The following is a 17,221-nucleotide window of genomic DNA, read 5'->3' on the forward strand; positions in this document are numbered from 1 at the left end:
TCAGGTCATGTCAACTCTTGTCTGGAAAGCCTCCAGTGGCTTCCTGTCTCTGAGTAAAAGCCACAGGTCTTATAAATGCCTTCATGATGATGTGGCTGCCACCAATAACTTCTCACATTCCATATCCTCTATACTGTTCCTCAAACTCTGGCCTCAGGGCCTTTGCACTTTCTGTTTCCTCTCCTGGGGAAAATAAGCACATGGTTCACTCCCTCACTTCCTTCAGTTCTTTAGTGGAATGTGTCCTTGATGAAGCCTTCTCTGGTCCTTATTTGAAATGGCAATGCCTCCTACTGCCACTACTCACTTCCCTGCTTTGATTTTCCTGCTAGCACTCACATGCTATTGTCCATGTATTATTCCCAGTGCCTGGAACAGCACCTGGCCCAGAGTAGATGCTAAATTAATATTTGTGGGATGAATGAATTGATTCTTATCATGCTCTGAACTAGTTGTTCTAACATATTATAATCTCATACTCTGCAGGGACAGTTTGAGTCTCCATCTTCATAGAGAAAGACCAGAGACTCAGAGCAGCTTGGAACCACTTCCTGGTTCTGGAGTCTAAGAAGCTCCTGTTTTCTGTTTGTTCCCCGCCCCCACTCCTGGAAGCCTGTGGTACTGCCTTCCCCAGGGCTCCTTGAGCCAGACAAGAGGCGGGTTCTGTACATGGTGTAGTCAGTAGTTAAACGTCTACAGCAAACTCTTATGATCCGGCTGTGTTCAGGTCAGACAGTGTTTGATATGTCCTGGAAGAGGCCAGTCACTCTTATCAGAAGCAAAGTAAAGGAGAAAAGAAAACAACTTTATAGGGCTTTTGATGGATTCCTACTCCTTATCGCCATCCTGTAATATATCCTAAACATCAGCTCACTTTTCTACAAGAGAATACTTAAATGAGAATTTTGCTGTTTGACAATATAGCCCAAAAGCAAGCCCAGAAAGCATCAAGATGTCCACACATGAGGCAACTTACATATATGTAAGGCCGTTCTTTTGCTTGTAGTAGAATCCATGAGTGCCCGTTTTCCTCACTGTTACACACAGTTCTAACACACTCAGCCTGTGGGAGTGGGGGGATACAGGAAGACAGTGAGACGGGACCCGGGCTGCCCAGATGAAGAGAGAACCACACCACAAACCCCACAGGTGCCCTGTGCTGGTTACTGAGAAGTACAAAGACAGATACGACACCGAACATGCCTTCAGGGAACTTGCAATCCAGCAGGAGAAACAGATGGAAAACAATTAAGCTTAAATGTGTTTATTTATTCAAATCCTCCCCTTGCTCCAGCAAGTATTCTAGGTAGAAATCAGAAATACGATACAGCAATACACTGCTGTGGAGGTGGGGACGTGGGCTCACAAAGGAGGAGATGCTCTCTTCTCCCTGGGGAGTCAGGGGGTCCCCAGGACCCCCTGGAGCTGCTGCATGCGAGGAGAAGCAGCTTGACCCCACTTGGTGACCCGGCAGGTGGCCCGTGCAGCTGGAGTGCGGAGCAGGCCACCCTCTATGCAAGCTATGTGCTGAGAGCTGGTCCCGCCCCTTGGGGAACTTCTAGTCCAGTGAAGCAAAGACTTTTGATGTATCTACAGCCCCTCCCTCCATGCTCTCGGAGGCCTGTTCTCAGCATATGGAAAGCCCCGGGGTACAGGGGCTGTGGCATTTCCTGTGATGGCCGAGACAGATGCTCCTATGGGCTTGGTCCTCTTGGACCCCCAGCTTCATGCTGCACGGATCAGTTGCAAGAGTAGTTCCGGTCACAGGAGTAACACCTCGCGTTCAGACCGCACAGCAGCTTGCAAAGTGCCGCTGTACCCATCATCTTGTTTGTTCCTCCGCGAAGAAGGCCGGGGGAGGGCCAATTTCCAGGGACTGGATGGGACCACTGAGGCTCGGAGACTCCAGGTCTCAGTCCCAGGAGGAAGTGGCAGAGCCAGGAATGGAATCCCGGGGAAGAGGACAGGGACCCTGCCCACCCAAGGGTACAGCCGGTACACTGGCAGAAGACCTCCTAACAGCAACAGAAGGTGCTGTAACTGCTGGGGAAACACTCCGGCTCTGGAATCAGATTGAACCAGGTTCAAATCCTGCCTCCCAAGCTATGAGCCTGGTGCCCTCACCTCCCTGAGCTTAGGGCGTCTCACCAATTAAATGAGAATAATCTTAACCTCCTTCGAGAGCTTGCTGTGAGAATTAAATGAGGTGATGCCCGTGCATTGTCTAGCGGAGTCGGCAAGGACCAGGGCCATCATGTATGGCTTAGTTTGTGGCAGGCTTTACATGTATTGGCTCAGCTAATCCTCCAGGCAACTGACAAAGTAGATACGATCACCTCTTTTTACAGATTCACAAGGAAACTGAGTTACCAAAGCCTCCCTCACCCTGGCCGTTGCCTCGCCACGTGACCCTTGGGCACCCACTTCTCCTGGCAGCAGATGACGAGCTCTGAACTGGCTCCAGATCCCCTGTTATTAGACACGAGGCTGGAATTTCTCCTCGTCTCGTTTCGTTTGTGAGCCTTTGACCCACACAGGCTCGGCCACTCACCAAGTCTGTGGAAGTGACCTCCTGACCAGCAGGAGGGAAGCACGATGGGAGTCCCTGGAGACCCCAGAGAGGTCAAGTGAGCTTGACCCTGGAGGAAATGGTCAGCAGCTGTGGCCTTGGGAGGGAAGGGCAAGGAGGTCATGGGCACCAGGCAGAGCCGCCTGGCCAAGGTGGTTGGTGGCTTTGGACTAGCACAGTGGTGACCTGGAACCCAGCGGGCTGGGCTTCCCTCTCCCACTTCCTTCCTGTGCCGACTATCTCGCTGAGTCACCTCCAGGAAGTCGGGGTGGTGAAGGGGAGAGCGAGCGAGGAGCCCTGGGTCCTCCCTCACCCTGGCCGTTGCCTTGCCACGTGACCCTCGGGCACCCACTTCCCCTGGCTGGGGCTCAGTTTGCACATCTGTCACACAGGAGGCCTGGCTAGAACTCCGAAGTCAGGCCAAGGGCTTTTTCAAAGGGCAGTGCCTCCTGGAAGACGGTTTAGGACAAAGGCCCACTCAGCTGGTAATCAGTTAGGGATTTAGTAGTCATTGGGCTTCAGAGAAGCAGCCCGGTGCTTCCAGACGACTTGCTGCGTTCTGCCCTGGGTCCTGAGTGTCCCCAGCAGGTGCTGGGCCCAGGAGGAAGGCAGAGGGCAGACCCTCCAAATGCTGGAATGGCAGCAGCCGCAGGGGTAACAGCTATGAGGTTACTTTAGCCTCTTCTAACTTAGCTCCAGCCCTTGCCAGCCTCCCATGATTCATGTTTCTGAATTTTTACCAAGTCCTGGGCCCTGGTGAAGGTCCACGCAGATCCTCCAGGGTTCTCAGTGCAGCTACAATCATGTGGGAAAACGCAGAGCCAACGTGGGCCTTCTCTCAGCTCCGAGCAGTGCCCCCTTGGAGCCCTGGGCCATGCAATCACCCTTTCACTTACTCAGACCCAAGAGAAGCTGCTTTGACTGTATAAAGTTCCAAACCTGTTTATAAGACGTATCTCTTGGACATCATATTCTGAGGTCCACTCATTTCTGCAAGTGGCAGTTCTTAGCTGCACAGCTCCTTCAGCTCTAAGATGCAAGGCTATCGGTGGCTAAGAGGAGCACCTGTGAGTTGAGAGGAGTTTGTTCCAGTATCATTTACCTGGTCAATCAAAGAGAGATTATGGCCTCTTCTGTGTTTCCTACTGCTCTGGAGATTGGGGGAGGACAGAGGCAGTGGGATTATGGGGCATGTGGACTCCAAAGGTAAGGTTCTTCACCTCCAAGCTGGAGTCCAGTTGGATTAGCGTGACTTTGAAGCCCCTCCTGATGTGGCCTTGCCCCCTGCCCCAACCTCAAAGTGCACGTTCCCTTTTGTCCTGAGGGCTTCACCCTCACCACGGGCTTGTGTGGTTCCCCATCTTGTATCATTTCGTGTTTCTGTATCTTTGCACACTTCTGTTTCACTGGACCACCACTTCCTCTCCCCTCCTCTCCCATCTCCAACTTTAGTCTTCCTCGTAAACTCTCCTTTAAGACCCACTTTGGATGTCGCTTCTTCCAAGATGTCTCCCCTGACCTCTCCCATCTCCCGTTGACACTTCAGTCCACATTTCTCTTAATCCTTTTTACCCCACTCGAATGCTCTCTGGGTTTGTGTATGCCCAGCTCCTTGAGCACCAGACTGTGTCTTGGTGGCATTTGTGTCCCAGGCTGAGCCCAGGGTGGTGGATTCATTTCTGAGAAAATGAAGACCCCAGGGCCTGCGGTTCAGAGGCAGCATGATGGTGAGGAGAGGGCTGGGGGAGCTGGGTCGAGTCCCTGGATCTGCCATTAACAGGTGGCACTCTTAGCCACCCCCTGTCCCCAGCTGGGCTTCCGTTTCCCCTCTGAAAAGTGGATTAATTTCTCAGTCTTTCTAGAGCTAACATTCTGTGGTCTGCAAGGCTGCTTTTGCAAAGCTCCCCAAGCCACCAACTGTAAGGCATCCTTCCTTTAATTCACTGACCCCTTTCATCCACTCACAGCCAGCCCATCTCAGGAGGGCACAGGGAGGACTCAGGCTTGGTCCCTTCCCTGGAGAGGTCATAGCCTAGTTAGGGAGATATCCACAGTGGCACAGTGAGCACGCAGTATTATAGGAGCCAAGAGGAGGCCAGCCCCGGCCTGTTGTGGTACTCAGGGAGGACTTCCTGGTGCAGACAGGCCTGAATGACCCAGGGCAGCATAGTTCTCAGTGAGCAGAAAGCATGGAAGCCAAGGGGCGTGGCCAATGGCATGGACAGATGTGACCTCAGCTGCTCCAGTGTTATGTAAATATGTATGCCTGGGTGTGTCTGTGTGTGAGAGAGAAAGAGAGAGATGACAGAGGGGGTGAGAGGTAGGGAGGCCTGGGCTGGCACAAGTTAGATCCCCAACACCCTTGGGAAAGAGCTTTCCAATGAAAGGCCTTGCTGGTGAGGGCTGGGCCCCCTTGATTATGTAATAGCTGGGGAACTATCCTCCAGGGGAGCAGTAGAGGGAAGACAGATGTGTCTGAGTGGGGCTATGTTCCTGGAGGTGAGCTGGGAGCAGATCTGTCAATGAATCGGTTTCGCAGATCGAGGGAACATCCAAGCCAGGGCAGCCAGTCCACGGCAGGAGGAATGGATGCATCAGCCACAAGGCCTTAGCAATGGGATATGCACGCAGCCAGACACAAGGTCTCTCTCCCGGGCTCCTCCAGGCCTCCCTCCCTCAAGTCCCCCCCTTTACCCACTAGTCAGCTGGAGCACCTGCTCATCCCGTCAGGGTGGTCTCTGGGAATGGTGGGTGAGCACAGGCCACCTCTGCGCCATGCTGGCCCACAAGATGTGTGCTGGGTTAACTGTGTCCCTGAAAGAATGCAATGCAAGGGCCCTTTGTCTCCTGTGACTTGTAAACTGACCCCAGGGTCAGGTAGGCAGGAGGCCTGAAGCAGGTGAGCTCCGGCTGAGCGTTCTTGCATTGCTTACTGAGGAGGGAGGACATCACATTCCAGCAGCATCACCTGGAGTCGCCCCTGGTTCCCCAAGAAACAGCTCTTGAAGCCTGTTGAGACAGCACACAGATTGAGTCTCAGCTTCTGGGGTAGAAGGGCTTTAGACTTAGATGGATGTTGAGCCTCGTTTTCCTCACCTGTAAGGTGGGAATAATGTTAGTACTACCTCCTGGAATTATTATTGACAGGGTTCCACATATGAAATATTTAGCATGGAGCTTGGCTCTTGTAAGTGCTCAGTAATTGGTGCAGTGATTATTTCTGTAAAAGGCAAATGTCCACAAGGGGTTGGTCCTTTTGGGCACATACCCTGCATGCTGGTTTAAAAGATGTGGGATGCCCTCCAGCGGATAAGGAACCAGGATAAGAATGAGGTGGCATAAAGCCATTTCCTGGCAGAAGGGTGAGTTGTACCTCCAGCACCAGCAGAAAAGACAACTCTTCTCTGCAGGCTGAGACGGAGAAAGCCTGGAAGTCAGTTCAAAGAGAAGTGGGTGGAACATGGCCTTTGTCTACGGGCCGAGCCAGGCCAGTTGGGCTCCATGACTAGGCTGAGAAGTTGTAGGTTAAGGTCAGTGCCCCCAGCCTTCCCACTGTTTCAGAACTCTGAGTGACACCCTCTTGTCTTGGAGTTGGAGTTTGGAAGATGGGAATTAGAGTGCAAGGCCAAGGCTAAGGCCAGAGTGAGCCCTTGTCACTGTGGACATGTTCAACACCAAGGAGACCTGAGGGAGACCTGGGTCTCAGCAGCTTGGCCCCCCTCTCCAGCCTGCTCCCCAAGCTAGCCTACAGAGAACTGCTGGTGTCCCAGCCTGGCTGTCCAGGCCTTCATGTGTGCTTTGGGTGTAACAATCAGTGTCTCTTAGAAGGGATTCCAGCGGTTCTGGCCCCTCTCTCTTCATGGGAGGGTCCAGAGTTGATTGCCATGAGGCTGAGGCACAGGGCCCTGGCCATGGAGGGAAGGGCTATATGGTCGGACAGGTGCCAGACTCTGGGTGAAGTGAGTGGACTCAAGTTGTTATGAGGGAACCAGGTCAGAACCCCCTCGACAGACACCCCGCCCCTCCCCCCAAGGCACTAAAATAAGACAGTGGCAGGTGAGCAGAGGCAAGCCCAGGGCAACCACGGGGCATGTGGCTTATGGTGGGAAAATTAATTCTAGCCCTAGATGGAACTAGGTTGCCCACATCCTCCCAGGCCTGGGTCGGATGAGCTCAACCATGGGTGGGGCTGGACCTTAAGGTGCTAAGCCCAGAGTCTGAGGCTGAGTGGAGCTGGGACATGGAGTGACCCTCCTGGTCTGCACAATGCCCACAGCTGGACATCAATGCTGTGCAGGCTGGTCAGCTCCCTTCCGTTCCAGGAGTGTGGACTGTCCTCCAAGCCTTGCCTCCAGCCCTCTTCCCAAATGCATGCAGTGGTCTTTGGACCACTGGGAGTGGGTTGGGAGAGACCAGCAACTTTCACTGCCAGGCACCCGGCTGGGAAGATGGGCTGTGGTCTCTGATCCACAGCAGCCATGGCCCGTGGAGGGCGTCCTGGACTTGGGTTCTGCCACCTGAGTCCCAATCCAGGTTCTGCCTCATCCTGCCCTGGGACCCTGGGCGTGGACTTTGGCCTCCAGAAGCTTCAGCTCCCTCACCCACAAAATGGGGTGGAGTTCCAGAAGGCCCACATTGTGGTAACTCTAGGACCCTCCAGAATTGGGTGCATGTCAAAGGAATTGGGGAATGGCTTTGGGGAAGTGAAAAGAAATGAGAGAAAGAACAATATTCACTTATCCTCAAGGGTGCCTTTAAGGTCTTTAACATTCCAAAGGTCTTTAACATTCCAAATGCTGGCTCATGATGTGAGCTCCCCTAACCAGGATCCTTGTGGCCCATCCCTGGTGGGGCACCTTCTCCCTGGGCCCCGGGTCCCATAGAGCAAACACCTAACTCTGTGTTCTTCAGAAACATCACTCCCCCCACACATTTTTTGTTGTTTCTCTGTCTTGATTGCCAGACCCTGATCCCACAAATCCATCTTTCCCTGGAAACCTGGCCATGGCAGTAGGGACCAGGGAGCTGACTCTAAGATGCGCTGGCTCAGAAGCAGGCCTGCTGCCCCTACTGCTGTCTACCTCCTCTTGGAGATTAGGAGTGACCTTTTGGCTGGAGGGCTTTGCTATTGGAGCAGGCCCAAACAGCGGGCAGGCAGGGCCTCAGCAGCCCTAAGGTCCTGGCCTCAGGGGGAGTAGGACAGTCGCCACAGTCACTGTAACCAGAAGACACGGTATGCTCGCAGGCTCCTTGGGGTTGAGGTTTCTCTCAAGAGGGCTCGGATGGGTGGGGGATGGGTGGGAGACAGTGGTGTTGCTCAGACTACATATGCCCACTGTGTGGTTGTGGCTCCAGGGAAGAGGTGAGTGGGTGGAGAGGAGCAGGAGCAGGAGGCCACCCTGGGAAGAGGAAATGGACAAGGCCACATCTCTGGGCCCGCAGGAATTCCAGGCCCCTGGCCCAGCGCAGCTCAGCTAATTACAGTTTCCCCTTTGTTGGTGGGAACAAGGCTCCTAAGAGGGCACCAGTCTTGGCCAGCACTGGCGAAGGAGGGTAAGGTTGAGCTGGACAGTGGGGAGGGACCGGTGGCCAGCTGCCTAGTGCATCATCACAATCAGGCCCCCACGAGGGGCCAGCCAGTTCAGCCTCCCTCTAGGGAGGAGCGTCCGGGTCCCAGCGGCCCAGGAGTGCAGCAGACACAGATGCCTGCCAGGAACCGGCTGCGGGGATCTCAGGGAGTAAACAGCCAAGGAGAATCGCCTTGCAAACCACACTCAATGGAAATCTCCCGGACAGCCACATTGCAAAATGCAACCAAAACATTTATTCTGAACAGCATTTTTCAGAATTGCTCTTTGGAAGGCAGCACAGAATGTCCAACTTCCCAGACAGGGCATCACAGAGGGGCACACCCTGCCCTCACTCCAATAAAGCCTGAGACCCATTAGATGGGGACTTGGGGTCAAGTTCAGCCTTTGCGGAGTCCCGGCCCATCCTTTCACACTGTCCAGGGAGGCTGGAAGCAGCTTAGACCCATCTGGAAACTATAAATAGGCTTCTTGCCTTGGCGACCCATCACCACTCAGCTGGAGCTGCCGCCCCTGTGGACACACCTGACTGCCCAGCATGTGAGGAAGTCGTGTCACCGCAGTCAGCAGCCAATGGCCAGTGTCAGATATCAGCTGGGTACTGAACTCTAGCTTCTTACCCATTCCTTTCCTCTTTTACCCATGGCCAACACTAATTCTTAGAAACAAGGCCTAAAGGACTATCTTTCTAGAAAGGACTTCTCGATTTGACAGGCTCAGCTAATGTTTATTAAGGCTCTCCCAACCAAGAACCCTACTAGGCCCTTTTGTTTGTTTCATTTCATTTCTCCTCACAGCAATTTTTGATGTTGGCATCACTGCCTATAAAGGAAGAAAGGTAAGCCCAGAGAAGTTAAGAAACCAGCTCAACATCACACAGCTAGTGCATGCCAAAGCCAACATTAGAGCTGAGGTCTCTAACACCCTAATATAGGGCTCCTTATCATCCATCCCACCACAGTATTTCTCTATTATTGTCATGAGGATTAGAAGGATGACCCACGTGAGACAAGTTAGAGTAGTGCAAGGCTCTAATGCATGCCCATCTTCATTGCTATTGTTCTTCCAAGAAATTGTTTTTTCAGTACTATGGGATGACTTTGGACCTGGATGTATTAGGCAGCATTCTTTCAAATGCACGAACAGAAACTGAATTCCACCTGACTTAAGAAAAGAAGGAGTTGGGGGAGAAGAGGAGAGAGAGATCGCTGTTGTCTCATGGTCTCATTTGACTGGGATGGATGAATGGGTGGATATCAAGCATGGCTAGATCCAGGAAGTAATACAAGGTCATCAGGTCATCAGACTCTTATTTTCACTACATTTTTCATGTTTACTCCTTTCTGTGTTGGCCATAGTCTCATCTGCTGCCTTGAGGCTTCTTCTGCTACACAGCATGGAAAGTGTGTGAAGCAGGGAAGGGCTATAGGCCCCTGAGGGCTCCTAACCTTCACCACCCCAGCTGGTGACCCTGGATAGGAAACAACCTTTCCTCCCAGCTGTGACAGTGGGAATAATCCCAAGAAGGTGATCCGATAGGCCCAGCTTGGGTCACATGACTACTCCTGTCCCAGGAGACTACAGTATTTGACCAAATTGGTAGCCTGCCCCCTACCATGGACCGGGTACAGGTAGTAGGGTCATGTTGATGAAAAGCCCTGCCAGAATCATGATTGGAGTTGGGGAAGACAGTTCCCTGAGGAGCTCTTACCAGAAGAAAGGGAAAAGAGGATACTGGACAGAGGATACTGGACAGACAAAAAACAATGCTGCCTATTACCCTGGGACTGGAAGAAAGAGCTGAGTTGATGATGTAATATAAAAATAGAAGTCATTCTGTACTGGCACATCTTTTTAATGCTGCAGATTAGGAAACTGAGGTTCAGAAGCATTATTTGACCTTGTCACCCTATCTGAGACTTTCTGAGACACCTGAGGCTGGGGTCTGGGTCCCCTGTTCTTCTATCTCACTCAGCTCAAGGAGGAGATTGAGGTCACAGTGACCCTCCTACCGTCTTCTGCCTTACTCAAGGCCTCTCAGGGAGCGCTGGGAAAACCTGTGGGCCAGCTGTTCCTGTGGCAGGTTCTGGGGATTCAGTAGTGAGCAGAGGATGCTTGTCACCTGGGGCTTATATTTCAGTGAGGGAGCTGGTCGTTAGACAGAAAACTCACTCAAAGAAAAAGAAGTTACAAATGTCAACAGTTGCTGGGCTCTAAAGACAAAGCATGTTTTGTTGAGCAATCATATCCAGGATATGAGACTATACAGGTATACAGAGAGTATGCAGAGAGGGTATAAACCTGTATACAGGGGTCCTTGCAGTGCTGATGTGAGAGGTGAAATTAAAAATCTGGAGAGGAGTTAACTGGGTAAGGAAGGGATGTACAGGAAGAACACTTCAGGCACAGGTGCAGCATGTGCAAAGGCCCTGAGATGAAAGAGACTGAAAGCATACCCCTCTGCCTTCTGTGGAAGGAAGAGGAGATCAGGCGGGAGAGGCAGGCAGGGTCTTGGAGACCACACAAAGAAATCTGGTCTTTGTCTCAAGAGCAGGAGGAAGCCATTGAGAAGATTTAAGCAGGACATGCCTGGGGCCCATGGGAGTGTGGATTCAGGCCTGGAGTGGAGAATATTTGGGGCGTTGGTGGGAGAACAGGGATGCCCGTGGGAGGATGGGTTCTGTAAATGAGAAGCCAGCAGAAGCCCTCAGAGGGATCTTCTAGGCTACTTGTGCTCAGAATTGCAAGATTTCTGAGTGCTTGAAAGTTGGGTGCCAGGGATGGACACACTGGTGGGTAGAGGAGGGACTCTCTGTTCTTTTCCACTACTGTGGATTAAAGGTAAGCTTTTCTCTTTACCATCTCCTTTCTGGGTTTTCATCTGTGTACATTGGGAATCTCCAGTAGGTCTGGGTAACAATCAGTGTTTTTCCAATATATCTGACCAGGAGAAAGGCAAGGGCAAAGGCCTTCCCAAGAGGGCCTTGAAAAGTGACTGGTTCTAATCCCAATATGACGACGCTATCCTCGTGGCCCATGGTCAGGTCAGGCTGGGATGAGACAAGATATAAGGCTACCTGGTAATAGGCCATTATAAGAAGCCCATCAATGAACAAACAGATCTGCTACAGACTTTTTGGACAGGTGAAGGACAGGGAGGAAGGCTCAGTGCCATGGGGAGGGAGTCTCACCTTCTCTGCCCCATCCCTGTGCCCTTTCTCCTTTTTTCCCTGGTTCCTGCCCTGGGAATTTATTCCCATGTCCTCAGAATATCCCAGGTTAAAATCAACACCCTGAGAGCTCTGGACAGGCTGTAAGCATGCGTCCCATTGATCGGAACAGTGTCACCAGGATAAATACATCACTGTGAAGGCCTTCCCTTGTGTCCACAAAACAACAGCTCAAGTGAGGGATGGAGAAAAGAGAATGGGCAGGAATGCCTCTTTCCTTTCCACCCATTGATCTGTTTAATGATCATTTCACAAGCAGCAGGCCTGAGACTGGACGCAGGGGACCTGTCCGTGCTTGAGACAGACTTGATGCCAGCCCTCCTGACTCTGGGCTGGACTTATGTTTGTGTGGCACTTAATTCTCCCAACAAACCTGCTTCTGGTTAAGCCCTGGCCTTCTTTGGGGAGGCTTAGCCCCAGTCGGCTGGGCTCAGGACAAGTGCACTGGCCTGGTGGCAGAGAGGCCTGGGGTATAAATGCAGCTGTGTGCTCTCATGACCTAGGCTCTCTGCACCTGTGCGTCCTTCTATACAGAAGAAAGGCAACCCTACCTTCTGCACAGGCTGGGTGAGGGTCCAGGGAGCTGCCATACTCCTGGTTTCCAACATGACACCTGGCACCAGTGGTTTTTTTCTCTCATCCTCTCTCGTCCCCCTCAGGACCAGCCCAGGCAATTTCTGTGGTCTAATTTTCCCCAAAATTGAGCATCACAGATCCTCTCCCACCAGCTCAACACCACATGCGATTTAGAGTCACAACCAAATCTGGTTTACTTGTATTCGGCTAGTCCCTGAAAACACCCTGCCAGATAAACCTTCAATTTTGAGCAACTGACACGATCAGGTGTGTTTTTTGTTTTGTTTTGTTTTGTTTTGTTTTGTTTTGTTTAACTTTCCAAGTTCAGGTGGACACAGGCTCCCGTTTTAGGTTTGCTTCAAGGTATAGTGGGACCAGCCCTGGGTGTGTGACCAGGAAATCCAGGCTGCGGTCTGGTTTCCTGCCTGCTAGCTGTGCAGAGCGCCCAACCCTTCCGAGCCTCAGTTTCCCCTCCTGTGAAGTGGGGGTGATGACTCTTTCCTCCCCAGGTTGCTGGGAGGATTGAGAGAGGTACGGAAGCAGTGATGAACAGAAAGTGTGGCACCTCAAAGTGTCTGCCTCCCCAGAGCTTTGCAACGTCTTCCCTTAAAGTACTTGCAGGCCCTCCTGGGAAACTAGTGTCTCCACTGCCTCCTTCCACCTGTGACCACCCATCTGGCCTCTGGGAGACCCCAGCCGTTCCTGACGCAGCTGTTTGGCTCTAACTGTTTTGTGGTTAGAGCATCAGGCCTGCCGGGCTGGGAAGTCTCTTTCTCAGGCTGGGTCCCTAGGGCAGGAGCTGAGCCCAGTTTGGTGGGGAGGAGGGGTGGGGTGGGGGAGGGCCAGCCCGGGAGAAGTTAGGTGAATGTTGGGTCGTGTTTTTCCAATAAGTCCGTGTCCATGAAGCTCAAAATGTGGTCTGGCCTCCCATATTTTATATGTGTGTGTGTTCTCGGTACATCTCCTTCTAATTTTTAAGACCATACGTAACGTCAGGGACATTTAATCCATATGGTTCTGATTCCTTAACACTTAAATCATCCAAATGTTGTTTTGTAGGATCTATTTGCAAATGTCTTTACATAAGCTTTTAACTCCTTCTTTCTCAAGGGCATCAAGGCAGGGTCTCTGGGCGAGGTCTCCTTCTCTGCCAGTTTTCTGCTCGCCACCCAAGCTGGCCAGAAGTCTGACTGCCCGTGGTCCTGGCACCAGCTCAGGCCCCATCCTCAGGGCTGGGGGGAGGCTAGTGGGAAAGGAAAAAGATGGACTTGGGTCCATCCCCCACCTCCATCACATTTTCTGGCTGTATGATCCGCCTGTAGTTCACCTTGTCATGCCCTTTTTTCCCTACCTATAAAATGGGATAAATAATGAGCATCTGAAAAGGGTGTTAGAAGAATTAGACAAGGAAAGGTAGGATGCCCGTAGTCTGGAGAGTGCAATTTGCCTTCCTCTGTGCCACAGGGCAGTGCTGAGGTCAGAACAGGCCATGTTGGACTGCAGGGTCCTTCTGGAGCACCAGGTGGCGAAATGTGTCCAGAGAGGCCAACGGGGATCTGCCCATGGGAACTGAGGATTGAGGCAAGGATGGAGCAGTGGTCAGGGGGTGGGGGAAGAATGGCCTGATGCCTGGAAATGCTCAGCCCAGGACTCAGGTGGGCGTCTAGGAGGGGAGTGGGCACCCCCAGCACACCCTGCATTTGGTGGTGAAGCGGTGATGGGGAAGGCCCTACAAGACCAGACAGGCCATGGAGGGAAGTGACAAGGAAGGCGGCCCTCCTGGATTCGAGGGCCCTGGAAACCACCCACACTCACCTGTCAGAGCCCAGGCTCCAAAGGCCCCTTCCCAGGCTGCCCACCTGCAGGCACCAGCCCAGTTCCTTAGCCTGGAGGTATGGCCCCATGTCCCCAGTGCACCTAGAATCCCCACTTTCTCCTCTCTCCCCCTCTTCCTCCCTCGAACCATTCCCATACATTCAGTGCTCTCTCAAGCTCTTGTTCCTTCATCTGTTTCCCCTGCCTTTGTGGCCTTTTCTAGTGATAAATAGCTACTCACCCTTCAAAGTCTAACTCAAAAGTCACCTCCTCTGAGAAGCCTTCCTAGGAAGATTTGCCAACAATGGACCCTTCCTTTGTGCCTTCCTAGTCTTGGTCTTCCTTGGCTGCATTTACTTGGGATGAGCTCTTCAGGACCTGTGCTGGGAGCTGGGGGTGCGGGGATGGCTGAGAGCCATCAGGAGGCCCTCCTGTTCCAGTTGAGGCAGATCCACATTTGACTCACCAGCTGGGAAAGCAGAATGGAAATCAAAGATGGCACCCATGGGAATCCGTGACCATGGGTGTGAGATGGGAGACTAGTAGAGATGACTCAGACATCCTGGTGTGGCACAGCTCCTGAGGGCCTCCCCATGGTGAGGGCCCATGGGCCAGCTCTGATCTGGACACCACCAGCCTCTGTACGCATAGAACAGAATTTGTTTCTCTGGCAATTCCAGACGGAGCGAATCCCAGACAGAGCTGAGTCTCTGGGAAGGAAGAACAGATGCTCAATCTAAAATTAGGCTGCTGACTGCAACTTCATCTAGGCTGCGGGAGCTGATCTACTTCTTACATCTGTCATTGTGTAGTGGAGGCAAAGCGGGGCCCTGGTCTCCCTGTCGAGGCTGAGTGGCATTGAGACAGCCAGCAGGGGTCCAGCACGCTATAGGCTGCCTGTAGTGCTGTCCTGCCCCGTATCTGGTTGACTCCTCACAAATCCCCTGAGAGGGGCATGTTCCCTGAGAGCCCCGCTCCCTGCTCCAAATGGCCCTTAGGAGCTGGGTCTATCTTACTTTGTCATTGAATGCGTCCCCTAGGAGGTTAAAGAACTTGTCCAGTATCACCGCCACCAGTGAGGGTCCCGATCTGAAACCCAACACCAAATTCCAGCGGCAAGAATTCAGGCCTTTAGAAATGATGCAGGTGAAAGCCAGGAGGTGTCTGGCTGAAGCTCAGGAAGATGGTAATCATGAAAAATCTCTTCTTGTCTCTTCTTGGTCTGCTATTCCCTCCTCCGTTCAAACTTTCTCAGACTCTTTCACTGCCTGCCCAAGCTGGGTCCTGCTCTCTGGGAAGAGTGGTACCCATAGGAGGCCTGCTGTGGGGGCTAAGCCAACAGCGGTAGCCTTTATTTATTTCTCCTAAAGCTGCAGTTCTTACAATGGCCTACAAGGCCCAAGTAATATGCCTAACACACTCACCACAGGGCCTTTGCACTGCCGAGTTCTTCCCCCAATATCTACAGGACCCAGTCTTCACCTGCTTCAAGTCATGCTCCAACACCACCTTCTCAATGAGGCTCACTCTAACTACCCTATTTCAATTTGTGACCAACCCCCTACCCCTGCACTCCTAATTCCTGTGCTCTGCTCTACCATGTACTTTCCATAGTAAGTACTTCCCACTAGCATGTGGTATAAGTTACTTATTTAATTCATTTCTTTATTGTTTGGTTCTTCCTTCTAGAATGCAAGCTCCATGGGGGCAGAGCTTTTTGTCCATTTCTTTCACTGAGGTACTTGCTGTGAGTCCCCTGAATAGGGCCCAGCCTGTGGCAGGTGTTCACTGAACATTTGTTAGAGAATGCACGTGTTCAGGTGAGGCAGAGGCACCTGGACCTGGGGCTGCATCCTTCCTTGGCCCCTCTGCTGTCAGGACTACCTCTAGGTCCTCTTTGGGCCTCTGTTTGCTCATCTGGTCACTGGGGCTGATGGTCCCTGTCCTGCCTCTCACAGAGTCTTGGAGATGACATGAGAGTCTGGGTGCAATTGTGCCCTAAACGATCAAGGGCTGCCCAAATCAGGGCGAGGCATCTGTCTGTTCAGCTAACACACTGAGCACCCATGCGGTGCTAGGCCCATACTGAGTGCTGGGAGTTCCCAGAGGAGTGACAGCTTGCATCCATCTGCAGAGAGCCTCTCTCAGGCGAGCGGGACCAACTCCAGATGTGAGGAGGTAGGAAATGCCTACTCATTTTGGAGAGCTGTTGGACAAAAGGGACTCCAAATAAGGAATGTAGGACCCTCCTGAGATCCGGGGAGTTTATACATTAGTCCTCTGTATTAGTCAAGGTTCTCTAGAGAATCAGAACATAGGATACACACACACACACACACACACACACACACACCCCTACATCTATATATAGTACAAATAGGATATATATGTATATTGTGCACATGCACACGAGACAGTGAGAGACTGAGACCCATTGTAAGGAATTGGCTCTTGTGACTTTGGAGGCTGAGGAGTCCCAAGACCTGCAGGTGGCAAGCTGGAGTCCCAGGAGAGCCAGTGGTGTGAGTTCCAGTATGAAAGCCAGCAATCTGGAGACTCAATAAGAGCTGATGTTTCTGTCTGAGTCCAAAGGCTGAAAAAAAGCCAATGTCCTAGCTCAGTCCTCCAGGCTGAGGAGTTCCCTCTCACTCAGCCTTTTTGTTCTATTCCGGTCTTCGATGGCTTGGACCAGGCCCCTGACATGGGACAGGGTCATCTGCTTCACTCGGTCTATCCATTTGACTCTTAATCTCATCCAGAAATACCCTCAGAGACACACCCGGAATAATGTTTGGCCAAATTCTGGTCACCCCATGACCCAGTCAATCTGATGTGTAAAATTAACTGTCATGCCCTCCTCCTCACTCCCAGATTGTGGTTGACTCTTGACCTCCAAGCCCAGATCCAGTGACCAAATCCATGTGCCCACTTTTCCCTCCCCAGTTCCCCTGCTCTTCCAGCCTGCTACCTTTGGGGACATTGCCTCAGCTCCCAAGCTCCCCTGATCCAGCTCCTTCTGATTGGTACCCACTATGTACCCCAAGATGCTTGCTGGGATTCTCATCCAATCAGATTCAAGGCAGGGTTGAGGGGTGGGTTGCACAAAATCAGCAGTAAGGTGGGGGTGAGGGGTTGAGAGACAACCTTCAGAGGGCTGATTTTCAGGCTAGAAGGAGCATGTCTTGCTAAGTGCTGGAGCTTCTGAGGGATTAATCGGGGTCCAGCTGCACCTCCAGGCAAAGTGACAGATACGGCCATATTCCCCAGCTATGGGAAGGATGGGAGGAAGCCATCCAGTGCTCTGTATGTTGAGCTGCTACTAGGTGCCAGGCATAGACCCTCAGAGCTCTCCCAACCTAGCGGGGGCCTCAGACACAAAGACTTTACTGTAATGTGATAAATGCTTTGGTGGTACATGCAAAGCAAGACACAGGAACATGAGA

The 17,221-nt window shown here is 52.1% G+C and overlaps 1 protein-coding gene across 5 annotated transcripts in view; it reads left to right on the plus strand.

Annotated features, from left to right (window-relative positions):
- Positions 1–17,221, plus strand: part of HIVEP3 (HIVEP zinc finger 3) — a 454,010-nt gene that overhangs the window by 304,513 nt on the left and 132,276 nt on the right. The window lies entirely within an intron of this gene.

Source organism: Camelus bactrianus, chromosome 13 (genome assembly GCF_048773025.1).
Source record: "Camelus bactrianus isolate YW-2024 breed Bactrian camel chromosome 13, ASM4877302v1, whole genome shotgun sequence".
NCBI lineage: Eukaryota > Metazoa > Chordata > Mammalia > Artiodactyla > Camelidae > Camelus > Camelus bactrianus.